Source organism: Palaemon carinicauda, chromosome 16, assembly GCF_036898095.1.
Source record: "Palaemon carinicauda isolate YSFRI2023 chromosome 16, ASM3689809v2, whole genome shotgun sequence".
NCBI lineage: Eukaryota > Metazoa > Arthropoda > Malacostraca > Decapoda > Palaemonidae > Palaemon > Palaemon carinicauda.
Genome location: NC_090740.1, coordinates 79,119,734 through 79,129,733, shown reverse-complemented (window position 1 = coordinate 79,129,733; position 10,000 = coordinate 79,119,734).

Below are 10,000 nucleotides of genomic sequence, written 5' to 3'. Positions count from 1 at the left end.
TATCCCTAATAAAAGAATCAGGGATATCGCAAAATATCAGCGGACGTATTCTTGACACGCCACATGGCAATCTGTACCCCGAACAGAGTTAACACTTCGTAGGGGTCAAATGGCAAGAAAACGAAAACGATAAGAAAGAGGGGAGCCGTTCGTAAGGCATCTCTCCTCCCCGTTTCGTAAGCGTGCCCTGCGCCGCTCGCGGCGCCATCTGTATTCCTTGTAGCGATACACGAGGTGCTACAGATACTGTATGTAGGAAGGGGTCCTACAGCCCTTTCCCTTTTTTTTTTTTTTTTTAAAGGAAAGGGCAGGTCGGGCCCATCAGGACGACATGGCCATCTTACCCAAAAATAGATTTTTCGCTTCGCTCAAAATCCGTTTTTTGGGCTCAAGCCATGTCGTCCTGATGGAAGTGTACCAGAGCATTACTGTATCTGTGGTTTCTCAAAACGTGCCGCACTCCTCAGAAATATTTCCCTAGTCAACTCGACTGAGAGACCTAAGATGTTACCGTTATTCATCTTTTCACTAACCATAAACCATGAGAGCGCTTCCTGCCGCCTACAGGGAAGAGTCCTACTAGACTCTGGGAAGGAACGAAGAATACGTATACCTATGTATGAATCACTGGCAAGCCCATATAGTGGTCTCACTCTATATGAAGTAAAGCATAGTCTGTAAGGAACTACAGCATAAAAAGGAAATATCGACCAACCCCATGGTCGAAACTGAGTTAGACAAAAGGTTTATATCTGTGTAAGAATAAACTTGCTGCCGCTACCATCCTCTGAGAAGGATGGAGCCCTTTACACTAAGGAAAGTATAAACCAATGCAACAAGGCTTGCATCAAGGAACAGGCTATTATAGATATCCCCGATTAACGTACATAGGCTGAATGCTCAATAACTGATAAAAAATTGATATAGGTGAAGGAGACGCAAGGTTCCCGAGAACAAGTTTATTGACAAACAATAAATAGACATGGTTACCATAATTATATACATATAATAGGTGGATAACCAATAATTTGCACAAGTATGGTAGTCAACAGATATATGTTTATCTGAAAGAAAACACTAGAGCCACTTTTCACGTACCAAGGTATCAAAGTTAAAAGTCCATGTTACTAGCCACTGACATTAGCGTCAAAGACGCTCGGCACACATGTCTGTACTTATGCTAAATTCACCTTAAAGACGGAACAGTCACTGTGGGCACCCGGTGCCCTCACTCCCAGTTATAGCACCGCATATAACTATACACTCACCTTGGAATTAATAGTCCCAATTAAATCCACTGTTCCTCGCAGAGTTAAACAGCAGGGTTAACGACGCAACCAACTGCTACCACACACCTCTTTAGCTGATCCACTTGCTTAGAATAGTGGCGAAAGAACACCCTGGAAGACTTCCAGCCAGTATATGAACGAAGGTGTTCAAAATCCATAAAGTTAAAGAAGTTTAAGGATGAAGCAACTTTCCTCGGATCATGACCTGCGGGTGAACTGTCGGGATCCGCTCTGCGAATAAAGTATGTAATTTTCGCCCTGAGTTGTTTCAAAGATAAATTCGAGCCCGATGTTTCTCCTCTGAACAGTTGACCCCCTTTGAAGTCTGAAGTTCTACGAAGATAGACCTTTAGGCATTCTACGGGACATAGAGATGCATCTTCTTTCAGAGGGCAGATTCTCCAGGGACCCCACCTGTTGGTGGGCAACTCGTTCTTAGCGAGAAACGTAGGGTCCGGAAACAGGTTCAGTTCTCCCCCATCCAGGAACTGAACGCGGCCCTCATCTCTCGAAAGGGCTACAATCTCACTAACTCTGGCCCCGGACGCGAGTGCAAAAAGGAAGATAACCTTTTGAGTCAAATCCTTCAGTGCACACTCCTCATTATTCAGTAATGAGGCGAAATGAAGGACTTTATCTAAAGACCATGAGATAGGCTTTGGAGGAGCTGAAGGTCTAAGCCTGGCGCAGGCCTTCGGGATCTTGTTAAAGATTTCGTTAGCGAGGTCTACCTGGAAGGCGTACAGAATGGGCCTTGTCAAAGCAGACTTACACGTAGAAATCGTGTTAGCTGCCAGCCCCTGTCCGTGGAGGTGGATGAAGAAGGACAGGCAGAAATCCGTCGAGATCTCATGCGGATTCTTCTCTTTGACAAAGGCCACCCATTTTTTCCAAGCAGACTCGTACTGCCTTCTAGTAGACCTACACTTATATTCCTCCAGGAAGTCAATGCTGTCTTTCGAGATCCCGAACCGCTTCTTCACTGCTAGGGAGAGAAAATCATGAGCTGCAGGGTCCGGGTTTTCTGTAATGAAGCGTAGACAGTCGACTTCTGGACTCGCTGGGACAGAACTGGGTCCGGGAGTGGCAGAAACTTCAGTCGTAGTTCCAGAGCCAGAGGGAACCACACGCTGTTCGGCCACTTGTGGGCCACTATCGCTGCTACTCCCTTGAAGGACCTCAGCTTGTTGAGGACGCTCAACAGAAGGTTGTGAGGGGGGAACAGGTAGATTCTGGACCATCTGTTCCAATCGAGGGACATCGCGTCCACTGCTTCCGCCAAGGGGTCCTCGTACGGGGACACATATCGCGGCAACTTCTTGTTGTCCTTCGTCGCGAAGAGGTCTATCTGCAGTTCTGGGACTTGACTCGAGATGAAGGAGAATGATCCTGCGTCTAGGGACCATTCCGACTCTACCGACAGGTGCCACTTCTTCCTCTCCGCCAGTTGGAATATGGCCAACATCACCTGGTTGAGAGGTGGGGATCTCGATCCTCGCCGATTCAGACATTTCACAACCACCTCGCTGTCCAGTACCAACCTTATGTGGATCGAGTGACGCGGGGAAACTTTCCTCAGGGTAAGAAGTACTGCCATAGCTTCTAGAAAGTTTATGTGAAAGGTCCCGAATAGCTTGGACCTTCTTTCGATGAGAGTGACCTCCCCACCCTTCCTTTGAAGCGTCTGTGTAAATCGTCACTGATGGGGGATGTGGCTGAAGAGGTACCGACCCCTTTAGACGACTGGCCTGAGACCACGGTCTGAGAAGAGAACGTAGCCGAAGCGGAACCGGTCTCCTCAAGTCCCTTCGCGCGTTTGATGCAAAGCTTCTCCAAACTCCGGCTGCATCCCTTAGCTGTGCTCTTAGCACCGGGTCTGTTACCGAAGCAAACTGAAGAGAGCCCAGAACCCTCTCTTGTTCGCGTCTTGATATCCTCTCGGAATCTAGAAGTCTCTTGACAGACCCCGCTATCTCCTTCCTTTTCGACATCGGGATGGAAAATCGGTGTGACACTAGGTCCCAGTGAATTCCCAACCACTGGAACCTCTGAGATGGAGAAAGACGAGACTTCTTTCTGTTGATCTTGAACCCTAGATTCTCTTGGAACTGAATCACCTGTAGGGAAGCCTGCAAGCATTCCGCCCTGGATGCTGCCCACACCAGCCAATCGTCCAGGTAGGCTACCACCTGGATCCCTTTTAGGCGTAACTGTTTGAGCGCTGCGCTCGCAAGCTTCGTGAAGATCCTTGGGGCTATGTTTAGCCCAAAATGCATCGCTCTGAAGGTGTAAAGTCTTCGTTGTAACTTGAATCCTAGGTAGGGGAGAGACGGCGACTGATTGGAACGTGCCAATAGGCGTCTGACAAGTCGATGGAGACGGTAAATGCCCTCTTGGCAGTAAGGCCCTTATGTGTTGCAACGTTAACATCTTGAACTTGTGGTTCACTATGAACTTGTTGAGTGGCGACAAGTCCAGAATGACTCTGAGTTTCCCCGAGTCTTTCTTGGGAACACAAAACAGCCTCCCTTGGAACTTGATGGACTTTACCCTCCGGATCACCTTTTTCTCCAACAGTTCTTGAATGTACTCCTCCAAAACGGGGTTGGAGTGTTGGAAAAATCGAGGGCACGGGGGCGGAGTGCTGTACCAGCTCCAACCCAGTCCATTTTTGAGCAGGCTGTGGGCCCAGGGATCGAATGTCCAACGATCCCGAAAGTACTGTAGTCTCCCTCCTACCGGCATCACTTCACTTTGACTGCTGCCCTGCAGTCTTGCCTCCTTGGCCGCGACCACCTCTGGATCCCCTTCCCCTTGAGGGGCGTCTAGACGAGCCTCTGGCTGCTCCTCTAGGCTTTGCTCGAAAGGTAGTAGACTGCCCTTCGAACACTGGGTTGAATGCCGGGGATGGCGAGGACACGGCCCGGGGCACCCATTGGAAGGTGGTCGGGGCCTGGGCTACCATCTGGGGCACCGGAGGCAAAGCCGACTGTTGCTGCTGCTGACGTTGCGGTCTGAAAGGCTTGGCTGGGCGGGGAGAAAACCTAGATTTCTTCGTCTTCCCCTTCGGTTGGGGACCCTCATCGGGGGAAGACTTCCTCTTGAGGGACAGGCCCCACTTAAGGAGAAGATTCCTATTCTCCGTGGCTGCCTTGTCCACCACCTCCTTAACTACATCACTGGGGAAGAGATCTTTGCCCCAGATGTTGGATGAGATCAATTTCTTCGGTTCGTGCCTCACTGTAGCCGAGGCGAACACAAACTCCCTGCAGGCCCTCCTCGCCTTGACAAAGCTATAGAGGTCCTTTGTCACCGTGGCCAGATGGATCTTGGCCACCACCATGAACATTTCATGGACCTTGGGGTCGCTTGCCATTGTCTCTATGGTTGTCTGGAGAGACATCGAGGCTGCCAGACGCTCCTTTGTCTCGAGCTCCCTTCGCAGAAGGAATTCAGACAGCTTAGGGAGGTTTTCGCCGAACTGCCGACCTGCGATATCGGTGTCCAACTTCCCAACCGAAAAGGTAAGATGGACGTCCTTCCAGTCCTTGTTGTCCATCGGCAAGGCTAAAGACAAAGGCTTACATTCCTCCAAGGAGGGGCATGGTTTATCAGCCTCGACTGCCTTCAGAACGGCCGCGAACCCCTTCTGCAGAAAGGGGAAGGCCCTAGCCGGAGAGGATACGAAGGAAGGGTGCTTCTTACTCAAAGCAGCAACTTTCGAGTTCGAGAAGCCCCTCTCCTTCATTGCAGACGCCAGCGAAGCTTGAGCCTTGGCGTGCTCCGTCTCCTCCTTCGAGGCCGGTTCCTTCTTCAGACGGACGTAACAGTCCGGATAGGCCCCTCTGCTGGGCCAGAATTCCACCTCCTCAAGGGGAACTGAACCCAGCCTCTCCGACATGACGATCTTCCCGACTGTCATCGGCATGTGCTCGGCTTACCTCCACGGGTTGGCTTCCGAGCACACAGGAAGGTCTTTCACGTTGAGCTTTTCCTGAGGCCCACGTGATGCTGCAATCCTCTGCATCTGTAGTTCCATTGCAGCTGCCTTCTGATTGTTCTCCTTCTGCATTTGTTGTATCATGCCAACAATAGAGGAGAGAGCTTGACCCAGCTCTGGTGGAAGAGCGTACGAAGTAGAGGGAATAGGTTCAGGGGCCTGAACCGGAGCGTCCGATGGCACGGCATCCTCTTCCTCCACGACGTTCGGATCTTGATCCTCGTCCTCGCCCCCTGCGAGGAGGTCCTCTTCCGCCCGTTCGGACATGTCCGACATCTTGTCGTCCAGCTGAATGTCTTGCATGGCATCCGCGACTTCAGCATCCACGGGGATCTGGACGAGAGGGATCTCCGGCCGAGGCTGGGGGATGACAGCGTCAGCAGAAGCCTTGGGAAAGAGGTACGCCCTCATCTTCTCACTTGGAAGATAAGGTCCAGAGGTATTCCTTTGGAAACCCCTTACCCAAACACGAAGCTTCTCCCTCGCTGCATCCCTTGACTCCGCCGAGCTAGGGGAATCAAAGGCCTCAGCTAGCAGGTTAGTACACACTGAACATACCTGAGGGTCCCAGTAACGGAGATCATCCTTGGAGGCTGCGCAAGCCGCGTGCCTCCTACACGAATCATGCCCACAGAAGTTCTTACTGCGGACGTTGCAGAAGACGCTACCGCACTTCGGATGTTCCTCCTGTAAAAAAAGAAAATTTCCATGAATATCAGGTGAATATCAATTCACATATATATACAAGCATGTACCAAGTTTAAAGGAAAAACACACACTTGTGTTTCCCACACAGTTACTTGCTGTAGCCTTCCAGTAATTAAAATCAAATGGTTAGTCTTTGCTAAAATAACCAAAGTAAATGTTTCCCAAGGGAAATAGGTGTAGCTCACACCTAAGGTGTGACTTTAACATACTGGCTAAAGACAGAAAGAACTCTCTTTCAATCTCTGTAAGGCAACACCAAGTGACTGCACAAAGCAACAAAAGAATGTTAGAAAACACAGTGTTGTAACATTACTATATCATAGCCTCTCCCCACAGTATATGCTATACAGGGGAATACTGATACAGTATATGGGGTGGCGTGCCGGCCGGCACTCGCCGGCCGGCACCCCCCACAGGTAGGTCTCAAGTATACAACTTAAGAACTCTAAGGAGGCAGAACTCTAGTTCCGATGTCTGTGCCAGGCCGGCAGTGACTGCCGGCCGGCAGCTACACTAGGTGGCGCCCGGCTGCCTGCCACCACTCCTAGTGGCCGGCAGACAGGGCGAGGTAAAGGCCGGCCGGCAGAGGTAAACTACCCATGCCGGCCGGCAGCCACGCTAGGTAGCGCCCGGCTGCCGGCCGCCACTCTTAGCGGCCGGCAGACGAGAGAGGAGACCGGCCGGTAAAGGCATGTAGCCATCGCCGGCCGGCAGCGAGAGAACTAGAGAACACCAAATGCCCGGCTGCCGGCCACTAGGCCGGCAGTCGGCAGAGTACAACACACAAGAAGAAAACAGAATGGGTGCCGGGCTAGGAGGCTATACTACCTCAACGCCCAACACCCGACAGAGTGCTGAAAGGAAGGGGAGAATCTAATTCAGGCTTCCTAACCACTGCCCACTGGATCTACAGACAGGCGTGGATGAGGGACCAAGGGAGGACCGGGCAGCACTCAAGGTAACAGGTCCTCTGCCGGCCGGCACACTCTGCCGGCCGGCAGGGAACCAAGTCATCTCCCCATCCTAACCTGTGCTAGGTACGGATGTAGGAAGGCAGACACTAATGACATTACGGAAAGGACAGAAGGGAAAGGGACAAGAGGATCCTGTCCAACCTTGCACTGGTTAAGGATCACCCACGGCCAAGAAAGCCCATCTCAGCCTAGGGGGAATCCGGGGAGGGAGGCCGGCAATACTTGCTGCCTCCCTATAACCAATGCAAGGAAGGTATTGCTATTCCAGGGAAAGGGACACACCCCACACCCGGAACAGCAACAAGGACAAGTCTGAAGGGTCACCGAACGAAGGGATCATAACTACAGAAACCTTCAAGAGTGACCGAAGGAGGCTAAACCTCCTATGTCTGTGTCAGACAGCGAGGGAGACTCTACCCCAAGCCAGACCAACACAGACTCAGACTTAAAACACTGCTGTACTGCCCCTCTCTGAACCAGACTAGCTGGAGCAGGAAGGTACAGTACCACCCCAATATAGTTGTATCGAAAGTTAATTCAGATAAACCACTAGGGTTAAGCCCAAGGCTTAAGCAGAGGGAAAGGGTTTGCGCGCCTTCGCCGAAGAGAAGGGAGCAAACGGGGGGAACAAGAAAGCATATCAATAGCCTAAGACAACCTAGCCTAGGCACTGGGAGAATCGATTACCTAAATCACCGAAACTCACTCATATGCCATCTTGGAAAAAACTCAGCATAAACTTATATGTATAACATTGCCTAACGCTTCAATAAAATTTAAATAATCACACTTGGAAGACTAAATATCATGCAGGAAGTACAAGGGCCAAACGACTAGGCTACAAGGTCTAGCGTAGGCCAGCCTAGGCAAATCCTTCGCCAAGGCACTATACTACAGCATCATAAAAGTATTCCTAAATAAGCTAAGCAGTTAAATTTATTAAAGCGTATAGGGGGCTGGGAACGTCGCTCTGGCTAACCAAATAAATCCTAACTAGCGAGCGACAGCATCCAGGACGCCTCCAGCAGGCAACAGCTCTTGTATCAAAGATATCTCTTTTAATTACTTTAAATTTACCAAGAGCCTACATTTATACATAAAAGAAATGGTACTCAACTTATCGGAAGCAGAAGAAGTTGGAGAAAGCATATTAGCTTGAGTAAATCCAAGATTTTTGGTAGAAACACAGGGAAAACACCGAGTTGTATAGCTACGCAAAAAGGAATACAGATGGCGCCGCGAGCGGCGCAGGGCACGCTTACGAAACGGGGAGGAGAGATGCCTTACGAACGGCTCCCCCCTTTCTTATCGTTTTCGTTTTCTTGCCATTTGACCCCTACGAAGTGTTAACTCTGTTCGGGGTACAGATTGCTATGTGGTTTGTCAAGAATACGTCCGCTGATATTTTTCGATATCCCTGATTCTTTTATTAGGGATATTCGCTCCAGGAGTTAGAATTCGGGGTACCTTAAGGTAAATTCTCTGGGAATATCGCCGTAGTTGTAATATACCCTAGGAAGCTACCTTAGAGGAACTTCCATCAGGACGACATGGCTTGAGCCCAAAAATAATGGTAAATACTTTTCCTTTTCAGTTCCATTGGAACTAATTAAAGATTCTCGTTGGAGATCTCTATCAACTTTTCCCTAGTTAAAACTTTAATGAAAAGATTTGTGGCTTTAAAATCTCCATATCTTTTTTTATTGTTGTCTTTGTAAAATAGTCACGAAGAATTTTCTTTAGATGATATCGTGGTTAATAAGTTTGTACTTTTATATTAGATATACTTTTATCAACATAAGGAATATTGTACGACTTATCCTGAAATAAATGAAATGAAAAACACTTTAATGCATATTAATCAAATATAAAGTTCAGGGATAAGGGGGAGTACAATATAATAACTAGAAACATATTTTATTAAGACATAATCAAATTGTTATATACATAAATATATATATACACGCACACACACATATATATATATATATATATATATATATATATATATATATATATATATATATATATATACATATATATATATATATATATGTATATATATATATATATATATATATATATATATATATATATATATATATATATATATATATATATATATACTCTGTACGCACATAGACATATGTATATATATATATATATATATATATATATATATTCATATATATAAATATATATATATATATGTATATATAAATATAAATATATATATATATATATATATATATATATATATATATATATATATATGTGTGTGTGTGTATATAACTTATTTTAATTTATTTGCCCTATATTTCGAAACATTCTTAATTTATTTTTTGGAAAGCAAATAGCATTGTATTCCTCATTTTCCGCTTCTGGCTCCCTTTTACTTCTGCAATATGAGTGGCAAGAAAATATCTCCTTAAAACTAATACATGAAAATAATGTAATTCACGAGACAGTAAACGAACAAGGCTATTATGGTAATGAGCTTGATATTCAGACCAGCCTCTCTGCATAATATTTGGTGGGAGTATTATCGTATTAAACGATGACCTACAAAGTTAAGAACATAATATGAAATATTTCCAACTGCTTTGTAAATCATACTCTGTTCATATACACATACAGATACAGACACACACAAACACACACACACACACACACACACACACATATTATATATATATATATATATATATATATATATATACATATATATATATATTTATTTGCATTAATTCAGTAAAAAGATATTTGTGAGAAAATTTTTCAAAAGTGGTACCACTTTACTTGCGTAAATTACTCTTTGGTTTCCCTATATGCATATGAAGTGTTTATATGAGCAAAAGGGAAAGCAAATATTATATGAATTTTTTATATTGGTTAAAATCATATTTCTATTTGTTCTTTATCCATTATTAGTTTCAAAACTGCTAAGTCAGGAATAAGCTTTTGAAGTAAAATATATATAATCCTTTGGAGATGAATTCGTTGTGATTGTTGTCCCTCTGACTCTTTAT